Source organism: Phasianus colchicus, chromosome 8 (assembly GCF_987193195.1).
Source record: "Phasianus colchicus chromosome 8, bPhaCol1.hap1.1, whole genome shotgun sequence".
NCBI classification, from domain to species: Eukaryota; Metazoa; Chordata; class Aves; order Galliformes; family Phasianidae; genus Phasianus; species Phasianus colchicus.
In genome coordinates this window covers 1,714,531-1,726,204 of record NC_143443.1, presented here as the reverse complement: position 1 = coordinate 1,726,204, position 11,674 = coordinate 1,714,531, and the positions used below count along the sequence as shown (strand labels likewise).

At 44.4% G+C, this 11,674-nt stretch overlaps 1 protein-coding gene across 2 annotated transcripts in view; it reads right to left on the bottom strand.

Moving 5' to 3' along the window:
• PRKG1 (protein kinase cGMP-dependent 1) overlaps window positions 1–11,674 on the bottom strand; it is a 395,197-nt gene that overhangs the window by 294,814 nt on the left and 88,709 nt on the right. The gene's annotated exons all lie outside the window — the stretch shown is intronic.

Sequence of the window (11,674 nt, the reverse complement as noted above, 5' to 3'; positions counted from 1 at the left end):
CAGTATTAGATATGTGACTGTGCAACTGGAAACAATTTGGGGTCAAATGGGCAGATCCTATTGGCAACTTCAAGGCTGTGTTCCACCACTGGCACCTGGCAGGACAGGCACAAGGAGGAGCAGGTGAGCCAGAACACCAGGGAACTGCAGTCAGAGCACAGGTGCACATTATTTAAGTACCATAGATCATCAGTGAGACAAAGAGATAGGCCTGACTTCTTTTTTTAAAAAAGGAACAACTATTAGCTGTAGCAGCTGGATCTTATCTGCTTTTACTGTAAATAAAAAGCTGTCAGGCTGCTCCCCTTACACAGCACACATCACTGCACTGCTTAAGCTGGCATCATCTCAAACTTCCTTTATCCCCCACCAAAGTTTCGGAAGACGAGCTCTCTTACAAGCTGAATAAAATTTTACACTAAATTAAATTAATTCAACGAATCATAGAAATCAGACCTTCCTCCAGCTAAATGGTTGGCTTTAATTCCCGGGCTAGTTACAATTCTTTTCTCTACTATAATGCAATTATGTATGGCAATTAACCTAGCATTTGCTTTGCAATATCCTTTTTTAAGACTACCTGAATAAAAAAAAAAAGAGCCAATACATGGCTCTGCAGTATGGTCTGAGCGTTCTACCCTGTATCTCATGTAAGACACAATACAGGGACTTGAAACCATGTGTAAGATGACAGACAGCCCTACAGGTTGTGACAGTCTTTTCTACTGCCTCTTGTAATATCATAAGCATGTTAATTGCTTCTTATTGCTTCAATGCCTGTGCACCAGTGCTACCACCACGAGAGCAGAACAGAACCAGTGTTACACTACAGGAAAACAGCAGCTCTTCAGAAAGAGGAAAGTCTTACATCAACATATAAAGAAACACAAGTTGCATCCATCAAATGTAAGCACCCAACTAGTATCTGACCATGACCTCCCCTGAAAAGTTAATTACTTACAACAACACCTGAATGTCTAATGCAACTTCTAAGTTCTGCAAACCCAAATATATTTTGGTTGTATTATTTAAACATAATTCTCTTCTTCATGAATGAGCACAATGTGTTCCCACATCAACACTCCTCCTTTGCAGTTCTGCAGCAGCGTGCAGATCTCATCTGCAGGGCACAGGAGACAGCACCAGCCTGCAAGCTGCAAACAGCCATGTTGAGTGTTTCTTAGAGTATTCACATAATTACTGTGCTCGCCACCGTCCCCGCTAATTAGTGTCTGCAGGGCCGGATTCCTGCAGCTCAGCCTGTGCAAATGCAGGACCTGAGCCAACAGCAATAAGATGAACCTAATTTAATGGAGCAAAACATTGCAGCAACTGCCCCGACTGCCAAACCTGGGAGCTGAGGTCAGGTGCCTCCAGAGGGAAGAATTGCACTCTTACACATCACACCACCTATTCCCACGCTGACAGAAGGGCTGCAGGCACAGCCTGAGCTACTAAGCCCACATCCTTGAAAGTAAGTGTAACATTTTCAAGTCCAAACCCTCTTGATTGAATCCTAACCACATTTACAGCATGGATATGAACAACAGCAGGGCAGACAGAAGGGCATGCTGAGGCTTCAGGTCACACAGAGCGTATGTTTTTAAAGAGGAATTTCAAAACAGTTGCTAATTAGGGTGATAGGGTACAGCCTGGCAGCTTGCAAAAGGCTATTTCAGTGTTATGTCACAGAAAACTCATGCAATTTACTGAGATTTTAAGAAAAAAATGTTTTTGAATTAGTGCTCTGCGCATTTAATGAAGTACCCTTAAAGTAAATTTCAGCAAAAGAGAAAACAATATGGAAATCCTTTGGGAGAGCTTCAGTAATCACATGAAATCTGCTGCTTTTCAGTAAATACTGAAACACTGAAGCCACTCCAGCACTGCCATGCCCACAGTTTTAACAACGATTGCACTGCTGCCTCCCAGTGCATCCCCACCTCTCCTCTGGGGGATCCCAGGCACCTCCTTCCCCACAGCTGTTGCAGATATGCTCAGCCCAACACCTGCCTCCTGCAGCCCAGGCATGGTGTTGGAATGTGCCTACAGATGGCATCAGCTGCGATGCTGTGTATGCAACCCAAGTTCTCCAGTCCTGCGTGCACATCTCTGCTTTGCAGCACAAATGCAAACCTGTACTCCAAGTTCTCGTGCAGCATCCCTTTAGGGGCAGGCAGCATTCCCTAAAAGGCTTCTCTCACTGCCAGTGCAGCCTGCACCATGCTCTCAGGGCACAGTGAGCTGGAGGTGCTCTGGATGGTGGCCAAAAGATGCCAGAGAGCCTCACTGCACAGATGAGCTTTGGGCAGCTCTGGCACTGGGAGCACATCTGGGGAACTGGCTCTGCTAAATGCTGGCTGAGCTCTAGCAGTTCTCTTCAATGCTGCTTATTGCCTGATGCTGTCCCAAAGCAGATTCTGCCGTGGAAGGCAAAAATATCCTAAGGAAAGGTAGCCTGATTCACCCTGCTACAAGAGACAGATGCCATCCTTCACCTGCCAAAGCCAGTGAGGCCCTGTTCATTTCCACCCTTAATGGCAGCAGAGACTTAAGGAGGGTCTGGGCACACCCTGAACATCTTGGCACAAAAGTAAATCATCCTGATATTCTGCCTGAGCTGGAAATACAAAGTAAATAAACAACTGCTAGCACTCAAGCAAGCCATAGAATTTTAATTTTTATTATCTTGCTTTCCTGGAATTCAAGACACAAATGCTTCATTCCCTGGAAATAATTGTTTTAATCACTAGAAAATGTTTCTGTTTTCTTTTTTCCCCCAAATGAATACTTTAATACATCTTTAAACTGGATTATATGCAAATTGTAACAGTGTCATACACTGTAAACCTTGAGCCCTTAACAACACAAGCCATTACACCAAAAGAAATGCTGTTCTACATTCTCACACGTGATTAAAAGCTTACTAATAAGCGTTTCTGAATAATTACCACACATTAATAGAAGATCGTTTTAATCACAATCTAATTGCTAGAAATTGTAACAAATGCACACAAATAACTCCCAAATGAGAGGCAGCAGGATTGGCCCTTTTGGTGCACGCCAGTCACAAGATGAATACCTTATCCATGGGGCTCTGGTCCCAGCTTTGCTGGGTTCTACTCAAATTCCCAAACTTTAACACCAGGTGTGTATTAGAAACTGCTAGAACTACATACTTCCCTGCAGAAGCTGATCTAGCTGAAAATCAATTGGCAGACAATCTGCATCACAATCAGCGGTTTCCCACAGTGGGCGCAAACTGCTCTGAGAAACAAGACATGCAATTCCCTGCCATCACCCTTACACACGATGTGTGCATACACACGCATTCCCACACAGCTGCACAATTAAATCTTCAGGTTATTATTTCTTCTGCATAGCACAGCTGCTCTGCAGGAGCTTTTTGCTTTACCAAAGGGCCGCACAAGCCAGTGGGCAGTTTGCTCCGACCTGCTGCTGACCCAGCTTCTGCAGATACAATTAAGTGTTCATCTTTCATGAGCAGGAAAGCAACACATCAGCATGCATATGGCAGAAGAAGGCAGTGACGCTGCCTTCAAATGGGATACAGGCATCATAGAGCAATAGCATATAATAAGCATAAAAATTAGCTCACCTCCTCCAACAAGAAGCTCAAGAAGGATTCAAACTCTATCCAGGCAAACACTCTTGGCTGCTAACCCTAAAATGAGGGTGAGGATCCAGGCTGCAGCCCTTCTGGTCACTCAGGTGCACTGCTTGCACCTGGGTTAGCCATGCCTTTTCACCTGGTGCTCAACCATTGGTTCACGCTGTGACCTGGCAATTCCACTGTAACATGAAGGAAGGTGAGAGCTGTACCAGACTGTTCTTCTACTTGCAATTAGCTAGCACAGTCTCATCATCCTGTGCAGACACCTTCAGAGGAAAGCTGCTCTGCCAGTACTGACACCCTGATGCTGAGCAGGCATTCAGCTCTCCCTTTAATTGAAAAAAAGCACAGATGGCAATAAGGTCAAGCTACGTTTGAGGAGGTCCATATGCATGCTCAACCAGCATATGGTTTTCCTGCTGTGCCCTAAGGTTTCAAAGACTGGAAGCAAAGTCTTTTGGCATGTTACACTCGGGTAGACTTCAAACTAAGATAAGAATTGTGTTCATGAGCTGGAGAGGTGCTGGCAAGTGGCAAGGTAGGAAGCTGACTTGCAATTTGTGCTGCACACCTTAACATGTGTGTTGGCCACTGCACTGACTTGACCTTGGCTCAAACCCACCACACAGCTCCTGATGCACAAGGGAATAGCAGAGCTAGATCTCACACCTACAGACCAGGATACAAAGTCATGGAAAAACAGAGAAGGAAAACATAACAATCCAGAAAGATTGCTTCAGCATTCTTTGCTCACTTCGTACCTTTCCTGTGTCATTTACACCTATTTCATACATATGCTCATTTGAAAACCTCTCTGATTTTCCTCCACAAAATAAGTGAGGATATGTGCAAGTCAACCTGAAGCATCCTTCTTCAAGAAATGGCACACACATCCACGCAACCTAACTTAGTATAAAGCCCTCCTGTTCAACTTAAAAAGCTTTCATCAGCACTGTGTGGTGTTACCATACCACAGCTTTTGAAGAGCAGAAAGATCAAGGAGCATAAAACCCTTCAAGCCCCACAGACTAAATTTTAGAGAGCCCAACTGCTCACATCACAAATGAAGCCCATCTAACAAGTGGTTTGCTCCTGGAGCAGCTCCACCAACTCAGGCCATTCAGTCCCGCCAGTTGTACCTTGCAAGATACAACCAAACAATCTAAAAACCACAGTCATCCATGCCTGCGTTGTAGGAATACCAATGAGGAGCTACTGCCCTGCTTCACAGATGTACTTCTCCTGGAGGATGCTGCTTAAGGGCTTCAGAGAGCAAAATCCTGTTCACGAGGCGAAATGAGAAGGAGATCCAAGCAACTTTGAGCTTCCTGACTCACAACATTATATCGTAATTGCAGCTGGAAGGATGGATGCTCTGAGATCAATGCTGAAAATTCCCCAAGAGTTCACAGTGAACACGGGGCATCAGTGCGATGCGAAAACTGTACTGCATCTGCTCTAGCTTTCCAGTTAATACCTAAAATTAACAAAGCTTCTAAGAGCCATCCACAACCTACAGTATAGAAACAGGAGAAAGATGTGGTGACGCCTAACCCTAAAGTCAGCCAGCACTCTGCGATATCTTTGACCACCTTGTACTTAGAGGGGATAAAGCAGGGCAAGAGTGAACCTGCAGTGCACTGCTCTGAGCTCAAAGACAAAGAGCAGAGGTGGGCACGTTTTCACCAGCAGTAAGCAGCTCTGGAGCACGATTCTCTTACCCAGCTCTCTATTACGCTGGGTTTTAACAGGGCTTTTAGAGGAAGGACAATATGCATGTAATTGGCTTATGAGGTCTCCGTGGGGTTAAAAAGACTATGTGAAAAAGAAAAAAAAAAGAAGAAGAAAGTCATGCATTAATGTGAAAGTCATTTTCATGCGCTGCTTTCTCAGTTGTGGAATATTTCTTTTGGAAAACAGTCACTTACAGGTAAACTCTAGGGGATTTTTCCCTCCTTATAAGAATAACTGTTTCCTGTGAACTCGAGTTGGAAAAATCTCAGCAGGTTTCGAGGTTCAGTTTCATACAGATAAGCATCTAAGAGTTCAAGTGTGTATCAAGGCTTCTTTGATCTACAAGCCAGACTGGAAATCCTAGGAGAAAAAGCACTCCTGCAAGATTTCCTGTATTCCTAAATTTTGGTCAAGGTGGAAATAGCTCATCCCCTTTTTGCAGCAGCTCAGTGTTTGCACTTCAGGCTTGGCTGCAAATGAGAGAGACACAGCTTAGAGGAAACAATTCAATGAAGAGATTGGCTTGCACACACCCAGCATGCAGGAAAATCTCCTGGGGGAATTAAGGCTTGCGTGAGCGTCTTGGAGTTAAACACATTAAAAATGTGAGGAGGTGGGCGTTAAACAGTGTGGCTATTGTTTGCATTGGGCTGCTTCATCTTTCAGAAAAAGCTGGCAAAGAATAGGATTTAGCCTCACAACAGAGGGGATCCAACAGTACTGAGATTTTCTCAGCCCAGAATATTGTGCTCTTGCAGAAGCCCATGTATTTGAATGAAAGAGGAGTGCTAAGAGGAGTGATGTCAAGCCCCAAGAACCCTCAGGTCCCTCGGCCCTGGATTCCAACCTGGAGCCTGTGCTGTGTTGCACTGCCAGAGTGGGCAAAAGCCAGGATTTTGAGTGTCAGTTCCTTCTGCCTCGCAAGAAAAGGCTGAAGATGAGAGCAATCTCTGAAGATCACTTTGAAGCATGAGAACTGCTGCCAGGCTCCCATCTTCCCATCCCAACGTGTGCTTCCTTAATGGAGGGATGAGCAACAGCACCGAAGGACCCGTTCATTCTCCAGGAAGAGGTTCAGAGGATTAGTGGCTGCAACATAATGAAAAGGAGAAGCCAAGGTCCAAATACCAGGTCCAAATGCCATCCACAGTCCTTCTGGAAGGCCAGAAATGTGTTCTGAGCTGTGGGACTGCCTGCAGTATTGTATCAATGGTTCTGGTTCGTCTTCTGAATTTTTTTTTAATGTCAGAAAGCTCCAAGCTGTTTCAAAGCACAGAGGAAATCCTTACTATGAGTTTTGCTCTCTGGGGCAGGGAGAGGGAAGGCAATCCAATGATCCCCCCAGAGAGGAGATGAGCTCTGTATGGGCGATCAACACGTGCCTTGTAGAGGGGCTACTCTGATAAAGGGGTTACAAACAGCTCCGGACATTGTTGAGCATCAAGGCCTTAAATGAGAACTTTAGAGGCTTTCTGGAGACCTCAGAAGTCTGATGTTTTTTTTTTTAGAAGAAAAAGTTCTTTAATTGGATGTGTAAAACACCATTTCTTCCAAAACTCGGTGATTAATGAAACCCTCCATGCTTTGAAATTTCTTCTTTGCTCCACTGAGAAAGCTGGATCACCTTTCATTCTATCTCCTCTCCAGTGAATCTCTGTGCCTAAACTGCTTCCCATGCACAGCTGGCAGAAGAAAAAACCCACTCACCTGATGCCTCTCGGTATCGGTGTGCATTAGGTTCCTCACACCAATGGTGCTGATTTTCAGAGTAAGACAGGCATGCTTAGAGCAAGGGAGACTTACCTTCCTCCCTGCATTTCAAATCTCCTCATTGACAGCTGAAAGCTTCTGTTCTCCAAAACCCCCTCAGACCTGCAGCACTCAACAAGCCTAGACATCTTTTGGAAAGGCAAACTGTTTAATTACAAATAAACACAGCAATCATCTCCAGGACTATCAAATGGGTCGTGGGCCTCTGACGCTGAGCAGGATGGGTCCTCTCCAATCTGAGAATCCATGCCCTCCACCATAATCCATCCACAAGATGAACCACTCAAACACGCAGTACTGCACTTCTCTCTTGTCCACAGGAATGTTACTGAATGTCCTGAGATGGAACAGCTGGACCCAGTCATTAAGTGATGATGTTTAGGATGGAGATCTTGGGGTAAACACAGGCAATGCAAAATCCAGCCCCTGCAGGACCATCAGGCCTCCTGGGCTGCAACCCAGAAGTCTGGAGAGAAGAGAGGGATGGCTGCCCTAGTATAAGCAAAGCACAGTGCCTCTGTGGTTAAATATAGGCTCTACATTCACAGCACGCACATATGGGAATAATCAAAGAAGTTGTAAACTTCAGAAAAAATGGGGTTTTTTTTGCAAATTCAGAGATTTCTGAATTCCTGGCTGTTTGTGTCTGTTTGGCTTGGCCGTGTTTATACAAAAAATGTGGAAACTCTTCAGGTTTACAGGAGGAGATACTGCAAACAAGTGCAAAGAAGCAGCAAGGGGAATAAATAAGTTCACCCTGTTCAATTATTTATTTAAATATTGCTTGCATATACCTGGCACAGATAAGGAAATTTTGAGCAAAGTTGAGAAGGTTTAGCGCTTGAGCTTTCTTTACTGGCATTTGCTCTACATCTGTTCATCAAAACTCGCAAGGTTACAGCTGTCAGGAGGGGCAGACACCTTTTGTTTCATTAGCTTGACAATGGCTGTTTGGCATACCAGGGTAATATTTCAGTTATGAAGGCCACTGGTTTGTCTACGTAACAAGAAAAGTCCAGAAATGATGTGAGAGCCCTGTCTCTTTGTGCCACCGACCTTCTAAAAATGGGAAGGAGAGAAAAGAGGAAAAAGTCAAAGCTTTCCAGCAGTGAGTAAGGAGGGCACTTTTTTGTGGGAGGGCTGTATTTCAAGTCAGGGCTGATGGCAGCTCTTTGCAGGAAGTGGAATGTGCAGTCTTGGAATGCAGCAAAATGTTCAAAGCTCACAGGCAGAACACCTTCACAGCAAACACTGCTCTCAAGATGGAAATGTCTGATCCAACACCTAACCAATATTCATTCTGTATTTGTGGTACAAATAATATCTGTAACACAGTCTTGTGTGCAAGGGGGGAAAAAAAACAAAAAACAAACAAACAAAAAATTGCAATTTTCTTCTCTAGGATACTCGATATTGCCAGAAGATCTTCTGTTGTGGTTAGAGCACCTCACTGGTTTTACCTTTAACTCAATACAGCTCCCACAGCTCTGGAACAGACCCGAGGACCAACTTCTTCTGTCCTTCTAGACAAGGCTGACTTTAGTTAATCTACTAATGCAAGCTGCCTATTCTTATATTTTAGCTAGGATTTGGCATTAGATGTTTTGTTTTGACTCCTAAACCACAGATCAGATGAACCTGTCCTGCCTCAGCAGGCATATGGTGAGGGCAGAACACTGCTGTGATTGCTGTCCCACTCTGCTCAGTGTGGATGCCCAGATCTCACTTTTCTTCATCTGCAGCTTTATTAATCAAACCGTAGATTGGTACCAAGAGTAAGGTTGAAATGAAACATCCCTTTGTCCTGATGCAACAATCACTCATCTCCTCCGAAACAACACTATCAAATCCCTCCCTCTGCCCCTACAACTTCAGCCCCAAAGGCAGAGATGGAAGGAAGTGTTTGGGGCCTTGTGTGACAAGCAGGGCAGTGTGAGTGGCTCCCAACCATGGAAGCTACTTCTCCTCATCCTGTCCATGGCTGTCACAAGCATCACAGAGGCGTTGGTGCAGGACATGGCAGCAGAGCTATGCACAAATCCTTTAAGCCTCGCTTTTGGAGTCTGGCAGGCAGGAGTGCTGCTGAGAAAAACATAAGTCTAATAAGGCATTCCAACAGTTGGCTTTAATAGGTTAAACAGTTGCCAGCCTTGCCTAAAGATGCAAACGAAACATGGCTTCAAATTTCACAGAGAGCTGCTTCAGCTCTATGGAAGGAGTTAGACGTCAAGTCAACTTTCTTTATTAGCTCCTGCCATGAGTCTGCTAACCCAAGCGGGGCTGAAGCACAACAGATACTGCAGAAACAAAGGGAGAACAAAACGCCAGTATTTATAAACTGAAAACTGTGCCCAGCCCACAGCGGGAGCATGGTGCGTTAAATATTGCACCCTATCAGGATTTTACAATCCAGCAGGGTCACGCTGTCTGCAATACTACAAAAAGAAATTTAATCTTCTGGAGGCTGATGAACATGGAATAGAAAGTGCCTCTGTAGGTTTTCAATTCAAAAATAACCAGAGCTGGAACATTTTAAATCACTCTGGCCACAGCATCCACTGCTTAAATCTGCCTAAGCTAGGAGCTGATCTGCACCTCTCGCACCACAGTGAGGATTTGTTCTTGCACAAAACATCTTGGGCCAGATCCGGTCTTGGCCGTGGCAACGCGGGCTCAGGAAAAGCAGCGCTGATGCATCAGGCTGACTCGAGGCGCAGTCCATCCCCAGATCTCACCTGTGGAAAAGGAATAGGAATTCCTCTACAGATCCTAGGAAGCCGTGGGGAAGCTCTACGGCATGACAAAGAAGTCTGGAAAAATTCCTTTGCAGACTGGGAGGAATATCTGAGATAATAGCATCTCAAAGGGAAGTTTTTCCCATTGTGTGCATCCACGGCAGGGATGAATGTGAAAGAGAACCTCCACATCCCAGAGCTGCAACCCGCAGCAAAGCACGCAGTCAGCACCAGCCGTGCTTTTAGCAAAGCACTTCTATAAAAACAGAACGAAAAGCCAACCACGTGCGTGTACCTCTCCTCCATGCAGAAGGCAATTGGACAAAACCACAAAAACGACACGTCCTTTTTAGCCTCAGGCCCTACCAAAAAACTACGTCCCCCTTGCATTTAATCACAGTATCTGAAATATGAACTTCATTTAGCTGATTTCAGGACAAAATGCGAAGTTAATCGCTGCAGCCAAATAACCTCTGCCTCCTACAGAAGTGAGGAGCTGACCTATTACACCTCCAGAAAAGCAGCTAATTGCTTAAAACACATAGACTGCTGTTCAGGAACAGCTTGAGTTTTTTCCATCTGCAGTGAAAACCATCTGTTCTGCATGGTGGATTTCATGGCTTTTCAGGTTCATTTCTAAATTGAAATGGATGTTTTAATGATGAAAAATGGGGAGAAGGGATGAATACTTCATTAAAGCACATTATTTCCCTGTCAAACTTCTATTCTCCTGGCTGTAAGCAAAAATAATGTCTGAGCAGAGTCAACGTCTTGGGTTATCAGAACTGCAGATGCCTCTTGGTATTTGACTGAACAAACAAGCTATTTCATAACCTGCAAACGAAAATGATTCAATAAATCAGAAATTTTTTTCTGCTAATAAAAAACAGAGTTTTCAAATTCTTGAAATTACCGACACGAAATGCATAAGACAGTCTCTTCAGACTGCATTCTTACCCCCTTGTTTTCAGCGCGCCACTCCTACAGCCATTGAGCCACATTTAAAACCTCAGCAGGCACAGCCTCACCCAGCGTCCCCCTCTGCAGACTGTACTTAATTATTTTAATAAGAGACGAAGTTATAATTTCCTACACACAAAACACATGATGAGGAACTGGCAAACTGTAGAAAACATTCACATTATCGCAGATAAACATGCACTGTTTTTCTGTAACTTTTCTCAGTCTATTTGCCAATTGCCACGTATTTCTGGACTTAAGCAAGTGTTCACTAGAGCATAGAGAAATGATAACACAAATATCCAAACAGGGCTTTCTTTTGTGCTTAGGCAATTTATTAAATCAACGAGACGTTTCAGCATGGCACGATATTGGAAAGAGTAAGTAGGAGAGTGTTGGAATTTGGACTGAAATACCAGAAGTCTTCAAAACTTCAGAAACAAGGTGCAGCTCCATGGGCAGCATCTCCTGGGCTGGGACTTCCAGCCTAGGAGTCCTAGGGATGTTCAGGGAAATTAAAGCAGATTAAGAGAGACAAACATGGAAACCCTCCTTCCCTGAGCTTAGAGGAGCAGCACTTCAAGCTCTTTACAAGCTCAAGAGCTCTTCCAAGACATCATAAATTCAGCTTTGGTCATCTTCTTAACACACAGATCACAAAGGCTGTGTCTGCACCATCCCCAGAGGTAAAAACACTGGGAAAATGCTAGGCTACAGGGCAATATTCCATTGAAAAACCAACTTCCACAGGATTAACTGAGAAAACATCAACATGTTCAGACTGATTAAGCAGGAGGAATCTTCCTGGATTTCTCCATTTTCACCCAACTGGGGTGTCAGA